This window comes from Osmerus mordax, chromosome 12 (assembly GCF_038355195.1).
Source record: "Osmerus mordax isolate fOsmMor3 chromosome 12, fOsmMor3.pri, whole genome shotgun sequence".
In the NCBI taxonomy this organism is placed as follows: Eukaryota; Metazoa; Chordata; class Actinopteri; order Osmeriformes; family Osmeridae; genus Osmerus; species Osmerus mordax.
In genome coordinates this window covers 15,477,116-15,487,008 of record NC_090061.1, presented here as the reverse complement: position 1 = coordinate 15,487,008, position 9,893 = coordinate 15,477,116, and the positions used below count along the sequence as shown (strand labels likewise).

The following is a 9,893-nucleotide window of genomic DNA, read 5'->3' as shown; positions in this document are numbered from 1 at the left end:
AGACAACCACGCCCCTCTCGTTTGCATGTGAGACTGGAAATAAATACAGCACAGAAATAAATGTGGTGGTCGGAAATATATGTGGCGTTAGGAAATAAGTCTCAAAAAATAAATAAATGTGGCATTAGGAAATAAAAGTCCCATGAAATGAATATTTTGAAATAAATAAATGTATTTATTTATTGATGTAGGTAAATGGATTCAGCTATAAAATTATATGATGCTATATTTATATATTTATTGCCATCTTTTTTTAATTTCAGGGTTTATTTCATAGCCATATTTATTTATCTTTTTACCGATCTATTTATTTATTTAATTGTGACTAACTCGGCGTTCCATACATCCATTCATTCTGCACTGGACCGTTAGCGCCCTCATATGGAACTACATTGGATCTGCAACCAGTTCATAACCCGGAAGTTTCCGAGAGTGGAAGTTCTCCCCATAGATAGACAAAGAACTTATATCGACAAGAAGTGAAAGCCAAAAGAACGCTCGACTGCAACACCATCACCCAGTAGCAGTGGCAGTGCGTTAAAGCAGCGCTACGCATCCGCAATTTTGGGGTGAAAACAACTCGGCAGTCCCATATAAGTCTATGGGCAGTCCATTAGTTTGTTGCTGTCGCTTCAGCAATATCAGCTACTTTGTTGAAAAAAAAAGGATTGACGACAACACAGAATAACGTAACCACTAGACTAGTGATCATCAAATCCCTTTTAACAGTTTATTTCACACATGCATCAGATAATCAGGAATGTTGGACAATAAATATATAACAGCAATAGAAGAGCTTTACATTAAACATTTTTTTTGCAGTATATTAAGGACCGTTAAAGCAAGACTCAAATGTGTATTTAATGATTGGATTCGACAACTGATAACAAAAAAAAACATATACAAGACAATACAGCATTTACTGTAGGTGTAGCTATTAAGTGAACAACATTTACTGATGGCTTAATTTAAGAAATGTTCTATTGCGCTTCTGATTTGGCTGTGAGATTCTCTAATTTTGAGTGCGCAAGATATGATGTATTCTAATCCTTATCAAGAGTTTAACCATGTAAATTAGTGACTATTTGCACTTCTCTGTGTCACACACTACTCCCCTGCACTCGCACACAATCACCATACTACTGGTAAATAGCTTCCTACCCATCCCAACTGTGTGGATAACTGAGCTGATGTTGTTTCAGAAGTTAGACTCCAAAGCTTTATTAAATCCACCAGTGCCATGCTGGGCACTTTAAAGCCCTTCTCTCCTAACTGGAGGTCAGCATACTGTTTGTCCTTGAGGAATGCATACTGTGAATCAGCAGGGATATCTGTGTTAAGATTTTACACTCCTTACAGGGACCATCTTCACTGTCTGCAAATTTCCTCACAACCTTACTGGCCATATACTCAGCTATGTAAACCAGTACATTTCCATCATGGTCAAAGGCAGATGCTGCTGAAACTGGTGGCCTCATCTCACTCAGCAGTTCCAGGGCACGTTTTGGTAGGACACCCCCAGGGATCTTGACATCAGACTCCAGCACAGCAACACTGTTCTGGAAATACAAAATACATAAAAATATTAATGTGAATCTGAATCAACATGCACCAATGCTACAATTTTCTATATTTCATAATTACCATTTGTTAACAAACAAGTATTCATTACTTCAATTAGATAATTTTACAGTTATCACTGACACCTTATTAACATTGGCCTTTCTCGTCTTCTTCAACTGGTTCACTTCCCTAATTTAACAGTTTGTTGTTGCTTTTGGCATGTCTGTATGTAGACCTCATGTTCTTGCATATACTAGGTGGTCCTGGCTGAGTACGCTCCCTGGATTCTGAGATTCTCAGTTTTACTATAGGTAAATAGCTGGTCCTGGCTGACTGCTTTCCCTGACCTCTCTGACTCACTAGTCGAGTGGATGACCACTGAGCAGTCCATAGTGTAAATATATACAATAAAAAATTCATAATAACCAAAGATCACTTACCATGATCTCCAGAACTAAAGGAAGATATTTGGTGGGAATCAAATTGATTGTCTAGTGAATAGTCCATTGGCTGCTCCACCTGGTCAGCTTTGGCTCCCATTAGCAGTGACTGGTGGATCATCTACTTTACAATCAGTAGTCACTCTAGCATAGCTGTGTTCGTCCATAATCTTCTCAGTAGTGATAGTGACCCTGGGACCTTCCTGGGAGATATAGCAATGTTCAGCTGATATCTGCTCCGTGTCAATAACGACCTGGGGACTCTGAGTTGTTAAACATCAATCCTGTAGCCACAGCCCGGTATTCACACTCAAACTGGACAGAGTCAGGGCTGTCACGGTTACCACCACGAGCTGAAGACAAAAACACCATATTAATCACAGTTACAACTTACAATAAAGAGTTACAATAAACCATGCTCATTATAGTGGACTGCCTGTTTGAGAGACATTTCATCAGTGATGATGGCACAAACATTATCCATGGGCTTTGTGGTCTCCATAGCCTTCTTCATTGTGTCAAGAATGTTGTGGTTAAAGCCAGGTTTGAAATCAATAGACTTTATAAGCTTCTGCATTGTTCGGACAGATGGCATACAAAACACTTTAGACAGTAGCCTGTAACACTTTGGACTGGCATGTAGCAGAGACAAGAAGAAAGCTTTGTCCTGAGTGTTCCACCGAAAACCATGAGCCTTCCGCTGAGACATGTATCTGTGTACTCACAAAAGCATATGCTTTGGCTGGTAAGAGCTTCTTCAACTGCTTCATCACTAACTCCTTATTAACACTAGCCTTCCTGGTCTTCTTCAGCCGATTCACTTCCCTCATTTTTCCCTTCAGTTTGCACACCTGTACCTTCAGACCTCCTAATCTTCATCTTCAGGGCATGTTCCTTGGCAGCAGCTTCAAGGCCTGTTGGCAATGACATTGGTGGCAACAGTGGTGTCAGTGGCATCGAAGGCCCTGCTACAGAAGCGAAGCATCAAGTAGGTTTATATCTGTCTCTGAACCAGTGGGTTGTTGAACACTGTCTGCAGTGGATGAGCCTGCATTTGACAGGTAAACAATATTTATTTTTTGCGTTTAAAACAAACACATTTGGAAAATTATTAACTAAAATCACATTACAGCAAAACAACAAGGTGTTACTTTCCCTTAAGACCATAAGACTGCCACTTTAAAATGGATAATGTGATAGACACTAACAGAAATCTAGAGTGACTGAGCTTTCACTCTAAAATGGATCAAATTTGACTGGCATCTCAAAGTATCCCTGAATTTATACCTATGTTTACCTATATTTATCTTACGTTTCTTTGGTGGTAGCTCCTGACGTGTCTTTTGTGGCTTTCTCTTTAACTCCACGTCCAATGGGGGTGGTGGGTTAGGGGCATTAATAATTGTGGGTACTGCATCCCATTTCAATCCTGCAAGGCTACAAGGATATGAGAAAGATACAGTACCAGTCAAAGGTTTATTGTTCCAAAATATTAAGCATCTTTATGATTTTTTTAAACGTAATTTACATTTTATTGTGATATTTTTTCAGTATATACATACACATTAGATGGTCTCTTGAACTGGGTAGCGTGAAAATGTGCACTGCACACCCTGTAGTTGACATTAAGCCGCTGACAGCGTATCCCCATCAAAGATGCATTCCTTAGATGCTGCACCCACCGGGCACACCTGTAGAAGACAGTATAGTATGCATGTTTTTTATTTTTAAGTTGAAATAATTAGGTGATTATTTTAACACCACAGTCAGTTAACGTTATAGCAGTTAAAAGAAGCTGCTACTTAACCAGGCTTTCTTTCCACAGAAAGGAGGAAAGGAGACAGGGAAGTTCAATGATTTCATTAATCATATTACTCTCTACATTAGGTTAAGTGTGACAGGTAAGAATAAAGTGATATGAGTTAATATAACGCTATAATAGCCTAACGTTAGACCGTTTCCCAGGAGGTAGCTCTACACATAACGTTACAGTACTGTACATACAAAAATAAGTTATCAATGAAATATATGAATTCAGCAAATGAATTAATAAGCTCATTTTAATTTAGTGTCATATCCCTATAAATAATTATTCTGGTTTCTATGGCTAGGACCTGCAGTTCCTAGAAGGAATTAAGTTTACTAGCCTACAACTAGACAAAAAAAACTTTAAAGTTAGCAGGTGCATAAGATTACGCTACCGACAAAATGTATCTGTCAGGGTCTTTCGGAAAGCGATGAAAGGCATAAATACTGTCACACTGGTAGTTGTTGCAGTTGATTGTCGAACACTGCTTTCTTTGAGTCCACTTGGACTTCGTTGTCATATTGTGTCTCTTTCTGTGTAACTGTTATAACTCTAGCTAGTATGTAACTATGTTACTATGAGTTATCCAGTAATTGGGTGTGCTCACGCCTTCGGCGAGCACAACCGGTTTAGGAGGTTACAACGTTTTTGTGGCAAAAAGTGCCTTTAGTCAACGAAGGGTACTCAGTGCTAGCTACGTCACCACGTCACCACACGTTGGCGACGACGCATAGGTTGATGTGCAGTTGCACAGAGAGTATCGTGCTGTGGTGTACTAGCAGCACATGTACATTTAAGCAAATCAAGACCTGCATGTACAGTAAGTAATGTCACATTAAATAATGTATTTAAACTCAAGCTTGTGTGGTGTGTCGCTGTCTTCAATGCCACAGCCTAAACTTTATGTCAAAAGAAACATTCTAATTTCTGGTGCTTTCAAACAATCCCCTCAGTGACGTTTGGCTAGCAACAGCAGCTAGCTTGCTCGTAGACGGTACTGTTTGAATCGCGATTCCATCTGAAATACTGCCGGTGACAAGATTGTTACAGTAGCTTGTTTCAAAGGGGGTTCTTGAGTAGGCTAAATGCTTGAAAATATCAATAGATGGGAAAAACTTAAGGGGACGAACCCACCTGCAACCGAAGCAAGCGAGCACACCCTACAATTTCCCCAGAAATTGTACCCTCTAGTTTAAGTTGGACTTGGAATTTTCACCCCACAATGGCGGCGCGCTAGCCTGGCTCTGCCCTCCTATGTACTTCCGCTCAAATTTATTTTTGCTTCTGTACATAGGTCTGGCTATGAGGTACGTAAGTCAGATTCTTCAGGTTGATTTTCTACCGGCGAATCAGCGAACAGAGGGAGTGGCTGAGAACGATGACGTTGATGTTGTGCGCTAGTTTGTGTTGTAATTCCGTAATGGTGGCGGAGAAAGATGCGAGCAAAGCCATTCGGTCAGTTGTGGCAACGCTGCCGAATATCCAACAGCTAAAGCCGGAGCAAGAACAAGTTTTGCTGAGTTTTTTTTTTTTTCCTGGCTGCTAAACAACAAATGGCGACGAATGCTAGGCTCGACCATATACCAGGACAACCTCATTGGTATCGTCGTGGACGAGGTCCATGTTACATACAAATGGTAAGTTATCACTTAATACAGCAAAACAATATAAGTAGGGCTGTTAAGTTAGCAGGTGCATAAGATTACGCTACCGACAAAATGTATCTGTCAGGGTCTTTTGGAAAGCGATGAAAGGCCTAAATACTGTCACACTGGTAGTTGTTGCAGTTGATTGTCGAACACTGCTTTCTTTGAGTCCACTTGGACTTCGTTGTCATATTGTGTCTCTTTCTGTGTAACTGTTATAACTCTAGCTAGTATGTAACTATGTTACTATGAGTTATCCAGTAATTGGGTGTGCTCACGCCTTCGGCGAGCACAACCGGTTTAGGAGGTTACAACGTTTTTGTGGCAAAAAGTGCCTTTAGTCAACGAAGGGTACTCAGTGCTAGCTACGTCACCACGTCACCACACGTTGGCGACGACGCATAGGTTGATGTGCAGTTGCACAGAGAGTATCGTGCTGTGGTGTACTAGCAGCACATGTACATTTAAGCAAATCAAGACCTGCATGTACAGTAAGTAATGTCACATTAAATAATGTATTTAAACTCAAGCTTGTGTGGTGCGTCGCTGTCTTCAATGCCACAGCCTAAACTTTATGTCAAAAGAAACATTCTAATTTCTGGTGCTTTCAAACAATCCCCTCAGTGACGTTTGGCTAGCAACAGCAGCTAGCTTGCTCGTAGACGGTACTGTTTGAATCGCGATTCCATCTGAAATACTGCCGGTGACAAGATTGTTACAGTAGCTTGTTTCAAAGGGGGTTCTTGAGTGGGCTAAATGCTTGAAAATATCAATAGATGGGAAAAACTTAAGGGGACGAACCCACCTGCAACCGAAGCAAGCGAGCACACCCTACAATTTCCCCAGAAATTGTACCCTCTAGTTTAAGTTGGACTTGGAATTTTCACCCCACAATGGCGGCGCGCTAGCCTGGCTCTGCCCTCCTATGTACTTCCGCTCAAATTTATTTTTGCTTCTGTACATAGGTCTGGCTATGAGGTACGTAAGTCAGATTCTTCAGGTTGATTTTCTACCGGCGAATCAGCGAACAGAGGGAGTGGCTGAGAACGATGACGTTGATGTTGTGCGCTAGTTTGTGTTGTAATTCCGTAATGGTGGCGGAGAAAGATGCGAGCAAAGCCATTCGGTCAGTTGTGGCAACGCTGCCGAATATCCAACAGCTAAAGCCGGAGCAAGAACAAGTTTTGCTGAGTTTTTTTTTTTTTCCTGGCTGCTAAACAACAAATGGCGACGAATGCTAGGCTCGAACATATACCAGGACAACCTCATTGGTATCGTCGTGGACGAGGTCCATGTTACATACAAATGGTAAGTTATCACTTAATACAGCAAAACAATATAAGTAGGGCTGTTTTTTAATACTCGATAGCTTAGGCTAATGTTGTCATTCGAACTTATGATATAAGATTCATGAGGAATATTGTACTCCCCATTTCGTTTCACTAAGGGTCTACTGTCTGTGTTCGTCTTTGGAAAAACTGTGTTTGAAAACTGTGGCCAAACTCGGAGAGCTGAGATCTATCACCAAGCAGGGTGAGTTGAATGCACTGCCCTCGGTGTTGCTCCTATCTAACGTGTTGTGGAATATCTCATTTGTATGCTATTTTAACGTCAATATTCTGTGTATGTATAATCTCAGTTGCAAATATTAGTTACTGTCCCTGAAATGAAACAGAATTGCGTGATTACCTGGTTTTAGTGCATTCATGTTCATAGTGCTGTTCATTAAGTCCTCCCTGCCATAGCCTATAACACAAACACAACGTTATAAAATGGGGCAAGTGTTTATCTTGTTAATTTTTCATACTCCCAGGTAAACCTGTTTTGGCGCTCACTGCCTCAGCTGACATCAAGTCCAGAAGCAGAGTCATCAGACTACTCCATATGGACAATGCCGTTCAAATCATCGCTAGTCCCAACAAGACAAACATCCGTCTCGGATTCTGCAAGGTGCCCAGCCATCAAATGAACTGCCTAGACTGGATAGTTCAGCATGTAAAAGACAAGGGTGCAACCATGCAACCTGTCTTAATTTACTGTGGTAATGTACGGGGCTCCAGGGGACCTAGAGGCAATTGTACAACAAGTGGGCAGGACTGGAAGGGATGGTCAGCCATCACATGCCATCCTTTACAACACCGGACAGTATTTGAAGGTGGATGAAGAGGTTAAACAACTGCTTGCTGTTGGAAAAAACACGTTTTAGGAAATCTCTCTATGCACATTTTGAAGCAGAACCCAGCTATGTAGAGCCATGCCATCTCTGTTGTACATACTGTCAGACTGTTTGCTCTTGTTCATCTGGCACATGTACAGAACCCACGCCAAATTATGAACGGATTGAAGATGAACCAATTAATCAGAGATCTAGGTATGTGGATGCAAATGACAAATCTTTGATTGCAGATTTGCTGAATGACTACAGGGGTAGTTTAATCAAATCCTCTAATCGACTGTACACCTCACATGCAGCTTGCACTGGATTCAGTTAGCAACTGGTGGATGCAGTGTTGACCCATTGTCAAAACATTTGACCTGTCGTACATTATTGCTAACCTTCCTGTGTTTAGATTGGACGATGCAAAGAAGATTTTAACTATCATTAGTGATGTTTTTGAGGATATTGATGTGGATCTGCAATATGATTCAGGCGGGTATTTAACCCTTGTGTTATCTTCGGGTCATTCTGACCCATCAGTCATTGTGACCCACCGTCGTATTGCGACAAATTTACCTCATACAAAAACAAAGTGAAGCATTTTCTTTTAACTGTCGGGCTGTCTCAGACCCCCCACATTGGAATGGTTAAAAGAAAATTATTTTTATTTGTTTTTGTATTGGGTAAAATTGTGTAAACACAACGATGGTTCGTTATGAACCTTTGGGTCATGTGACCCGAAGGCAGCACGAGGGTTAACTGACCCAGATCTCTATTACAGTAACTACTTTGACGATGATGATGCTGTTGTTGAAGATGCACTTAGTGGACATGTCAGTAGCTCAGTCTGAACCGTAAATTCAGTGAATCTTGTGATGAACAGAACACTTTGAACCACTTTGTGTACCCGTGCAGGAACATGGTTGGAGTGTCAGTTGTACATATTGTTTTAAATGTGTGTTTAGATGTAATTTGTGCTTTTCTACAAAACTGTACATATCCAAAATAAAAGAGTAAAATCACATGCTTGTAAGACCATAATTAAGGTATACAATAAGCGATAAGACATACTATGAAAAGGTGTTTATTATAACTGCAAATGGAGTAAGAATATTCATTACAAATTATTTAAGCAAAAAATACTAACATTATATACAAGGACACTTAGTGTATAGACGTTATTTAAATGTTTACTCCTTGTCTGTACATAACACAATAAACTAAACAATATTTACACCAACATTGTAGGCATTCTATGACAGAGCTTCATAGCTGGCCCATTACTAACCAGGCAGGTAACAGATTAAATTGCTACAGCCCTCCAGTCTTTCAGCCTGTAATGCATCCATTGCCATAAGTGCTTAGAATTTAGCTTGGACAGAATGTTTCTGTCAAAGTTAGGGAATGCAGAGACGTGTCTTCCCGGTTGGTGGATGAAAACTTCTATCTTCTGAAATACCTCAAGTACAGTTAAAATGTTTTGTTTTTTTTAGATCAGCTGCATGGTGGATGCCACTAGGCTTGGATAGCTGGAGCTCTCTGTCTGTTGTGTCCATTTACATTTACATTTAGTCATTTAGCAGACGCTCTTATCCAGAGCGACTTACAGTAAGTACAGGGACATTCCCCCGAGGCAAGTAGGGTGAAGTGCCTTGCCCAAGGACACAACGTCAGTTGGCTTGACCGGGAATCGAACTGGCAACCTTCGGATTACTAGCCCGATTCCCTCACCGCTCAGCCACCTGACTCCCCCCTAAATTCTGTCCATCAGGGTTTTTAAGACACCAACAGATCTGCTGACCCTGTCAGCTGTTTACTCAGTAAGATTAGTGCCTTTGTTCTTCAAAAAGGATTTCAGAAAGTTGTTGAGGTGCTCGAGGTGCAGATCAAGAGGTATATTATTCCCTTTCCCACCCCTGCTATTCCAGAATCGTTTCCAGGTTATATCATGTGCAACCCGAGGGGACAGTGTTGCATTGATTTGTACTGTTAAGAGGAAAGTGCTGTAGGCATATTGAGTGTGCCCGTAAGCCTTGTAAATCAGTAGTGCCACCTTGTACAGCCTTATCAAGCGCTCCCCATCTCCCTCTTTCACCGCATCCAACATATCAAAGATCAGAAATCCAAAGCTAAGCCTCAGTATGATCTTTTTTGTAGTCATTCGAGCCAGAAGAAGCAGGCTCAACAACTGGCATAGCTGCCACCACAAGATTGTGGACTTTCGTCTTGTGGGTCTCTCTGGCCTTTTTATAAATGAACCCTTTGGTGCAACCTGGCTC

General features: G+C 41.0%; 1 long non-coding RNA gene across 1 annotated transcript; it reads left to right on the top strand.

Moving 5' to 3' along the window:
• Positions 1-6,597: 6,597 nt before the first annotated feature.
• LOC136954465 (uncharacterized) lies at positions 6,598-8,622 on the top strand. Its single transcript, XR_010878109.1, has 3 exons — positions 6,598-6,764; positions 6,904-6,989; positions 7,270-8,622. It is a non-coding gene; the product is annotated as an uncharacterized lncRNA (long non-coding RNA).
• The last annotated feature ends 1,271 nt before the right edge of the window (positions 8,623-9,893 follow it).